This window comes from Lolium rigidum, chromosome 3 (genome assembly GCF_022539505.1).
Source record: "Lolium rigidum isolate FL_2022 chromosome 3, APGP_CSIRO_Lrig_0.1, whole genome shotgun sequence".
NCBI lineage: Eukaryota > Viridiplantae > Streptophyta > Magnoliopsida > Poales > Poaceae > Lolium > Lolium rigidum.
In genome coordinates, this window is record NC_061510.1 from 116,960,129 (window position 1) to 116,970,145 (window position 10,017).

Below are 10,017 nucleotides of genomic sequence, written 5' to 3' on the forward strand. Positions count from 1 at the left end.
CGAATTAAGCAAAGGGAAAATGAGAGGAACTTTACAGGGGAAAATAGAAATTGCACCTGGAAACTGAACCTCTGCTGTGCGATTGCTCCGCCGTTATTTGAGAAATCTCCGCATCATGGACGTGGCTAAAATCCGTCTTGGCTGCACCAGCCTCTCGCGAAGTCAGGGGATCTTGGAACACGAAGCTGTGGATCCTACAAATACGAGGCAAGTAGTGGGAGGTGCTAGCATGAGACGCGTCTCCGGCCGCCGATGGTCACGGGATAGGGAGGCGCTGCTCTTCAACGGCGGAGAGACCCCCAGATGAGTAGAGGGAGGCGGATACTCACCTGCTGGAGCCGGCGTTCGGTTGGTTGCGATGGGTACGGCCGCGGCGGCCGGAGCACAAGTGCCATCATCTGTCTAGACCGCGGCACTCCCCTGAATCCCGTCTGGCTTCAAAGTGTACCAGATCAAGCGGTGGCTACCGAGGGCACGGCCACACATGAGGGTCGGGGGCGGCGGCGGCGGCGAGTGGAGGAAAACTAGGTTTCAGGGGAGGCGGGATTTTGGGACTGCACAGTACGTGCGTGGCCGCGTGGGTTGGTGGCCGGTAGGGGCAACCGGTTAAAGAATAAGAAGTCATGGTAAGTGGGCTGGGTTCATTTTTTTAGGAGTATTTGTTAACTATATAATGGACAACGCATCGAGTTCGCAACACATATATGTGTATCTAAAATAAAATTTTGCAACGAATACGCAAAGGGTTGCTAAGTATGTATTCCTATAGGGATGTTCTTCTTGTAGTGGGCTCTGTGGCTCCTCTGAGTGGTGCGGCCGACATCGCCACTACGCCTTCCCTCTGAGCTTCACGGCCGACAACGCCGCTCCCGTATGTCCTTCGAGCAGCGTGGCCAGCATTCACCGCCTCCACCTCTCCTCTAAGCGACTTTGCTTGCATCACCCCCTTGTATGGATATGTATATTGCACACTAACAGATCCACGGGTCTCTCGGTGGGACTCACCAAAGTATTAATACACGGGATACGGCATAGTTGACTTGCCTCCGTTTTAGCATATTTAACTTGAACCCGTTTTTAGTATAGTTAACTTGTTTGTTCTTGTTATCATCCACTATTTTAACATAGCTAACTTGTTTACTATATTTAGCTTGACACTAGTTTTGCCATGGTTGACATGTCACTGTTTTAACATAGTTAACTCCTCACTAGTTTTAATATTGTGACTTGTTTGCTATTATTAACATCCACTGTCTTTAATTTTTTTATCATAGTTAGCATGCCACTTGTTTTAGCATTGTTGACTTGCGACTATTTTAAACATAGTTGACTTTCTACTAGTTTTAACATGTCATTGTTTTAATGTACCAAACTTTCTACCCATTAATTATTCTTGTTAGAGCAAGTATAATAAGGTACAGTCATTATGCTATAAAATTTAAAATAATATAGTTTTGTTGAGTTGGATGAAAGAGAAGAGGAGAGAGAAGAGAAGCAGGCTACAAGAAAATAGCCAGCTGCAGCGCGTGCTCCTAAGCACTTTGTGAGATTGCAAGGTGGACAATATGCATATAAAGTAGTTCATACTAGTATCTAACTATTGTATGAGCTGACTACAAATAGACTGTAGATGACATGATAAAAACATATAGCCAACTGCTGACTCTTCTATTGTTCTTGCTCTTATGGTTTTGTATAGCTAACTTGAAAGTTCACGTGAAACAATAGTATATGCAATAGTATATGCTTGTTACATTTCGTAGGAAGTGATGAATATGTTCTTTCCTCGAAATCATATTTGGGAGAGAGGCTTCTTGTAGTCTCCTAGTCCTATCTTAGGTGAATTTTCTTAACGTCTAAAACTATAGTTATGTTATGAAGTATCTTCTTTGGCCCTTTTCTTACATATTATAAACACGACAAGCAAATAACGAAGAACGAGAAAGAAAACGTAGCGGAGACACAAGATTTGAACGTGAAAACCCACTCCAACACAGAGGGAAAAAACCACGGACGGCAGCCAACAAAACTACACTATACCGGGAGGTGTTTAGAAATGCCATGGATTATCTTATAATTTGATCAACCCTAGCCGGTGGCTTACAAGAGGTATATATAGGAGCGATGAGCCTCGCTCCCTTGTCAGAAGTTAGCCTCCCTTTAGTATGAATTTAGATCATAATATAACATTATTATTCAAGATATATTTATGCAGAGGTTGGTGACCGTAATAATTTAAATGAGCTAAATACATTGGAACTACATCTTCCTGGAAAATGGTAAGAGTGTCTTGGACAGTGTTACCGAAATGTCGGAGCGGTGACAATATTATTTTGGTGAACCGTTCAAAGAAGATAAACGTGATGACAACGTGATCGGCGGCAGACGTTGCACTCAAGGCGCATGTTATGAGTTGTCATTAGGGTTGGTCTCATATGATTGTGTTTGTGTTCTAGCTTGTGCTGAATTGATCACATTGTAAAAAAAAAATGTGTTCGCTGACATTTTTTTTTTTTGAAACATGTTCGCTGACATTTTAATGTAATCTGACATATATATTCATGTAATGGACGACTGAAAAATGCTCTGTGCAAACGAGTGAAACCAGAACAACCGTAACAGATGGGCATCCTTCTTTGACCATAGACAAAAGCAAAAAGCCCTTGCTGACTAGGTACCTCGTGGGAAACCGATTTACCTCCATGGCCAAAGAGCATCTCGATCACACATCCGCCACAAACATCAAGCCAACAACATTGTTTTTTCGTTGCTAAAGAATTTTTGCCCCGTATCCATAACATCGTTCTATACTAGTGATGAGTTGAAACTGAGTAGTTGCGCTTCAAAAAGTTTGGTCAACGTGGAAGCAATTATTTTTCAACTGACATTGAAATATCTGGCTGATGTTTGTTTCACGTTCTACCGGTCTGTCCGGAACCTTCCGTAGATTAGTTTGGTTCAGCTTCGTGACACGATGTTAGGTGCTCTAGAACATCCGTAACAAACTAACTATAGAAGGCAAAATCATGAACAATCCTGATGTTTTCTTCTAAATAAATATCATTTTATATGCAGAGTTTGAGAGTTTTGGTCACAGTTAATCGGCACCTGGTAGGACAAGATTAGAGAACTCACGCCAAGCTCAAGGATATGGATCATGCATGAGACTTTGTGATGCTCGCCCGTTGGGTTGTTGTCTTTTTTTTGAGAGAGAGAACATCGCAGCTTTATTGATTAACACACATCAATACAAAGTTCTCCGGATAGCAACTGGTAAAACATGAAAAGAGAAAATACAAAGAGTAGTCTCACTACTACGAGCTAACAGATGTGTTGCGACATTATTTTTCCAACTAGTATGCTTGAAAGAAACAGTAGAGAACTCAGTAGCCAGGCTTTTGATGTCGCCCACCACAATTCCTACAGCAGAACGATCCTTCTCGGGTGATAGGATACGTTGAATCAATGAGAGACAGTCCGACATCAGAATGATCTTCTGAAAACCCTTATCCCTCGTAATCGATAGAGCTTGCCGAACTGCAACAGCCTCTGCCATTTCTGGTGCAGTAATGCCGTCCACTCCTTCATTGCATGCAAGACGAACGGATCCAGTGTGATCCCTCACCACTGCACCCCAACCCATCCGATGCTCGGCTTGGAACACAGCTGCATCAACATTAACACATACCTGACCGCACGGTGGTGGAATCCATTTTGGAGCTGTCGTGGACTCACATATGCTGGCTGTCGAAGGTTTGTACCAATGTTGAACAATGTTCTCCTGGATGTGGTGGTGTTGGAGTGTGTGCGAGATCCTTGGGATCAAAACTCGTTGTATCACTATGTTGGTGCCACGTGAGGTTTTATATATATAGCCGGGATTAGGTCTTATGTTTTAAAACAAAAATTAAAATATTTGCAACGCATATGTTCAATTATATATACTGAAGTGTGTTTTAGCAAATTAATTCTCGGGGGCGCATAACAGTATATTTACTACTCCTTTTTTTTTGGAACAATATTTACTACTCCTTTTGATTGCGGTCGCACCGTTTGATCCCTCCTCCATTCTTCCATTTTAAACTCAACTCAAATGCTTCCTGCCTACACGCATCCACTTGGATTCTAGTCGTTGCTTCTTCCATATAGTTCCCCCATATCTAACGTGTCTGTGCATAGTTTTCCCTGCCCACGCTCCATGTATGCCGCTGTGTCTGCGGATGGTTGGCTGCTCGAGCTTTTGGTGGTTTCGCCGACCGAGTAATCATGCTGTTGCCCGGTCAAAATCCTGGGGATCGATTGGCTGTCTTGTTGTGCAACCTTTTCGTGGTGCAATCAGCATAAGCCAAGCCGATAAACTCACACTTTCTGGAAGAGCCTTTTAGGCGAGCGAAAGAAATATTTCTTCGACGTTGTTCGTTTCGCGTAGAGGATAGGGGATCGATGTTTCATAATTCTAATTTGAATGGCAAATCAAGACTACGTGCATGAGCACAATTATTAAAGTAATTAATCAACATGGGCAAGAGTATGTAACACGGAAAAACAACCGAACAATCCTCTAACACCACCATGATATCGGGAAGGAGATCTCGCGCTCGAACGAATGGTCAAATATCACTTGTTGTATACTACTCTACTCCCATCATTATTCCAGGATATATTATGATTCAGAATTACTCTATTTATATGCTTTTGATGGCATGGAACTGGTATCACGTGATTCATTTCCAAAAGTATTTGGGTGTGATAGGAATTAATGCCAGCCATTAGATCATCAGCAACTAACGGTTGAAATCATGTGGGCTCACTTTAATATTTCGCATTTTCAGAAGCTTGGCATAGCTTTGCTTACGTGCAAACATTTCATGCCATTTGACAAATGTTCAAATTCAGATTATCTCCTCTCCCTGCTGTTTATTTGCCACAAGCGAGGAATCTTTCCGTTCCGCGCCTCCTCCTCTCTTGTCCTGGTCTGCCTCCCGGCTCACTCATCGTATCTTTGCGCCGTATCCATGAACTGACCCCCAAAAGGAATTGACCGGAAAATGCTCCTGCGTGTCTGATGGGCCAAAAGGAGTCCACGCACGCTCGGTCTCAGCTTTGGTCCGACAACGCTAGACCGTACTCGACCGCATTTCGATTTTTTGCGTACACTCGCACAGCATGGCGCCTCTTTCTCGATGATCAATCAGCACTCACAACGCGATTTCGATCACGCGAGATGAGATAGATGACCGTAGTGAACCTGTGCTTTGTGGACGTGCTGCCGTGTTGAACGTGGACATCAAGCACGTCATACCCATGACAACTTGCGTCGGGCATGTTTTCTTTTCTTGAGCATATGTCCGTTGATATCTATTAATAACTAGATTTAAATGTGCACCTTGACGCACGACCCCGTAAAACACATTCATAGGTAGGAAAGTGATAATAAATCTTTTCAGGTTTCACGAAACATAGCAAATCACCATAAATTATAACCAGAGAAACAAACTTTTTCATTTTGCGCTAAGCATCAACTGAGACAAATTGTTTTGATTGTGCGTTCTGGGCTCTTGGTTTAGCTCGCACCAAACTGTGAACTGACTTAACCAAGGGATACATTTTCAGCAACACATATACATATATGAGTTGGGCACTACCATGACAGGCAAAAAAAAAATGGAATTACAACATCAGAATTATTTGCATGGCATATGTACAGAGGCTTATGCCATTTTGGCCGAGCACAAAAAGGTACAAAAACAGATATTACAAGTGCAAGTAGCAGTGAATAACAATGAGGACGCCTTTGTGTGCTCAGGACGAATTCTGCACTCAAACTTTTTGAGGTCTGCGATCACTCTGTCAACCTAGATCATGTAAGTAGGACTTGTTTCGTATTTTCCATTGTTTCCAGGCATCCATTATCTCTGTGAAAATGATTCCAGCCAACTTATCTTGTTAAAGAATTAAGTTCAAATTTATACACATAGATGGCATTCAGTTCATTATAACATGATTAATAATATCAAAATGGGAAAAGAAAGGCAAAAACTAATAAGTTATAAATCCAGAGCCACCATTCTCGTAAGAAGCCTAAGAAGAATTGGCCAATAAACACAGAAGATATTGGAATATTGGTGTAAGCACATGTTGGATATATATACAAGTTATCCAAATAGGCAAGATTGCTATGCATCGGATCGAAGTTAATAAGATATCAACCCATTCAATAGTACTCCTACTTCCCAAAGAAAATATGCCTGAATAATATCTTATTATTTGGCAGTATTGAACTTATATAAATTCACTTAGTTTTCCTCCTGGTACTATCTAGATCTGATTCGAAGCCAGAACTTGGGTACTACACCAGATCTACTGTGGATGGTCCAGCACTCAATTAGCAACAGAGCGCTCTTCGGTCTGGTAATCTCATATCTAGACTTGCACGGACAGTGGACTATTGAATGGGAAGATACAAACTGGAAACGAAGAGTTCATAGAATAGTGGAGTTTGGCTAGTTGGCTGAATATCTTCTTAGGGAAAACAATAGCGAACTTTCTATATGCAGTTACCTAAATACATGTATTGGACAACCATATCTTTGAACAATCTCAACTGATTTAGCAACTTGACAGATGTACACAAAGCCCAGAAGCACCAAAGGCAGCGACATGCATAATGGTCAACCATTTGCATTCATACATGGATCAGTTACAAAATTTCGAAGGCATATGCATCCACCGGAACATATTTGATAGGCATGAAACTGCTATTCAAGTTTGAGGTAAAACTTCAGGTGAAAACAAGAGAAGATTATTTCTGGTTCAGAACAATGAGACAATGACAAAAAAAAAATACTGCACAGGTTGCTGGATGCCTACTTTTTTTAGACAACCATTTCGTAGCAACATTTCCTATAGAACTATTATAAACATACATCCTGGGATTTTCATTCTTATAAGCTATGATGGTCCCAAAGTTGTTTTCGAAATGGAGGATGTGATGGGCCCAATAGCGTCATCCTCGCGTTTAACCAGACAAGAATGATCGATGAAAGTGATATATCACTTTGGAGAAGCTACATACCTACAAAGTGTTTTCCTGGTGGAGAGGCAAGCGTGTTTCTTCAGCGTGTTCATCAGGACCATCCTGACACATAAACCTAGAACAAACCAAAATTAGTCTAACATTATTATTGTAAACGTACTTGACAAAATTACATGGTTCAGTCGATACAGAGTATTCATCTTAAGAACATCCTATGGGCAAACAGATCTGAAAACAATAGAGTTGCTAGCAAAGAGTTAACAAAATGATTGTTCCCTTCTACCTCCTCTCTGGTTTGTAATCAAAATTCATGGAAAATACAAGCAGTATAAAATCTCAAGAGCTAGTTTCTCTTGTCTCTGTCTTGGGAGCAAACACACAGTTATAGCTTCATGTAAGCAAGTGGTAGCTATCGATAAGGTAAAAAAGATTAGTCTACACAAGTAGTAGTGCTCTGCCTCTGTAGCTTTCAAAGTGCAACATTTATTTTCATATGCTATATTATTAGTAGCAGAACATGTAGCATCATTTATAAATGTTGTATCTAAAATAGCGGGGGAAGCCTATCCTCGTCAAATCTCATTTTGAATGATTTGCACCAGATTTTGCAGGCACAAATGTGGAAAAATCAAGTCACTATGCATATAGAGTGCAACAGACTGGAAATATTAGTAGGGCAATTATTGGAATGTCAAGAGAAATTGCGAAACTGAAGTGATCTATCTAATAAGAGAAAAGAAGCACCCAAAGATCATACTAAAATATTATCCAGTAGCTTAATAGACTTAAATACCTCTGAACATACCCTTGACCAGATGAATCGTCGTACATTTAACCTAAAGCTCCTTCAAGCTTTCCCTCTGATTCTTTTCTATAGGGGATGGCGGAAACAGGTAATCATTTGATCTAGAAAAATAAATGCTGAACAATTCAAAATTCAGTAACCATGTAAGCATAAATAAAAGTAATGCAGACTAAACACAAACCAACTAACAAATTACAGGTCCCAATGAACACAAACATCAAACAGTAAATCTATCATTTTCATTTTGTAGTTTTCAAACCAGAAGAAGCTTAAATATGGGACAATGCATGCAACTATAACAAAACATTGTCCAAAGATACATACATTGTGCTTCAGTTTGAGAATTAAAATACTTGCCTCATCTTTCTCCTTGAAAACTAAACAAGCGGGAATTTACATTTCTTCATGAAAACTAAAATACATGTCTCATCTTGCCTCATTCTTATTGGAGCCTGAAGGGTGAGGAAGCCTCCCTAGGATGAAGCTGAGGAGCGGTGGAGGGAGCTCGAGCTTGCAGCGCAGTGGTGCCCGATCCCTACTGATCCAACAATCTACACACGGATCTGACCCCAAATCGCAGTTTGTTCAGGCCAAAACCCCATCGCGCACCACCCCTGCATCGCCACAGCAAGCGCTTAGAGAGAGTTCTGGAGGTGAGATGGGGAGAAAGAAATCAGATACGAGGGAGTGAGAGGCTAGGAGTGGCATACCTCGAGCGAGCGTCGATGCTGCCTGTCGCTAAGGAGCCGGGGATGGTGGCGGCCTCCCGTGATCCTCCCCATGGGCCGACCACAGAGGAGAGGTGGACCTCGGGGCGCCCGGTTGGCCATCTACCGTCCCCGCTGTAGCTGCCCGTCCAACGCAACCGCGCTACGCCATAGCGCATCCTCGTCGGCGGCGCGGCGCACGGCGAGGGCCGCCGCCGCCTCCCGCAGCTCCCCCGCCGCCTCGGCCGTGGCCGCCGTCTGCTCCTCCAGGCTGCGGGCGTGCGCCGCAGCGCGTCCTCGTCGGCAGCGCGGCGCACGGCGAGGGCCGCCGCCTCCTCCCGCAGCTCCCGTGCCGCCTCGGCCGCGGCCGCCGCCTGCTCCTCCAGGACGCGCGCGTCGCCGTCGTCCATTGCTTCCGCCTGCGCCTTCCTGGCCTGGCGCGCGGGGGAGATGGCGGTGGTGGGACCGGCGGCGGCCTGAGTAGGAGAGAGCGATGGGGATAGGGGGAGGAGGAGGAGGAGAGCGGCGGGATTGGAGGAGAAACGGGTGGCGGCTAGGGTTTTTTCGCCCTGGGGCTCGCTTTTATACGAGGCTGCGGTGAAATACCGAAAATACCCTGCGGGTTGAGATCCACTGCCTGACGCCAATGCATACCGACGGAGATCCCAGCCGCAGTCGCCGACAGGCGGGCCCGAACGATGGTGGGGCCCACCAGCAGCCTCAGGCAGGTAGCACAGGATCATTGCATGTCTTTATCTAGTGGGAGGAGAGGCAAGAACAAACGGCTGAGATACATAGATGAGGAGATCCGACGGCTCACGTGCGCTAATCGCTGTGAGGCCCCCTATGGGGGCATCAATTATACCTTTAGATGATCAACAGTATAGGTAATAAATAGCGTAAAAGGTAGTACAAATTACAAATAAGTACTTTAACCACCTAGCGATGACTACAAATATTGAAGCAAGCCAAAACCACGTCATCATTTTTGTCCCACCATCTAGGCAAAGTTTGTTGTAGCAGACGCGCAGGAAATGACCAGCGCAATAGAACAACAACCATTGCTAATAATGAGACTCGTAGATTGAAAGAATTGGATATGAAACCGAAGAACCCGAAAACCGAGTATATGACATGTGATTCGCCGGACACATTACTCTATGCGCCCTTCACCAGCGGTAGGCACACCACGGAAGCGAGGATAGAGCGGAGGACCTTATTTTGACTTCACGACCCCCCCACCCCCACCACACGGAAGAAGAACACACTAAAAGTGCAAAAAGAAATACAAGGATGAAAACCCTCCCAACAAGGGGGAGGGGGTCCGCTACACTTTCAACATCCAAGGGTTGTCGGAGGTGGGACGGACCGGCGGCAGCCGTCGCTGGCAAGAGGCATAAAAAAACCTAGATCGTATGTGGCCTCCTCTCTCTCCCTATCGGGCTGTACAGATACGACGTGAGGAGTTG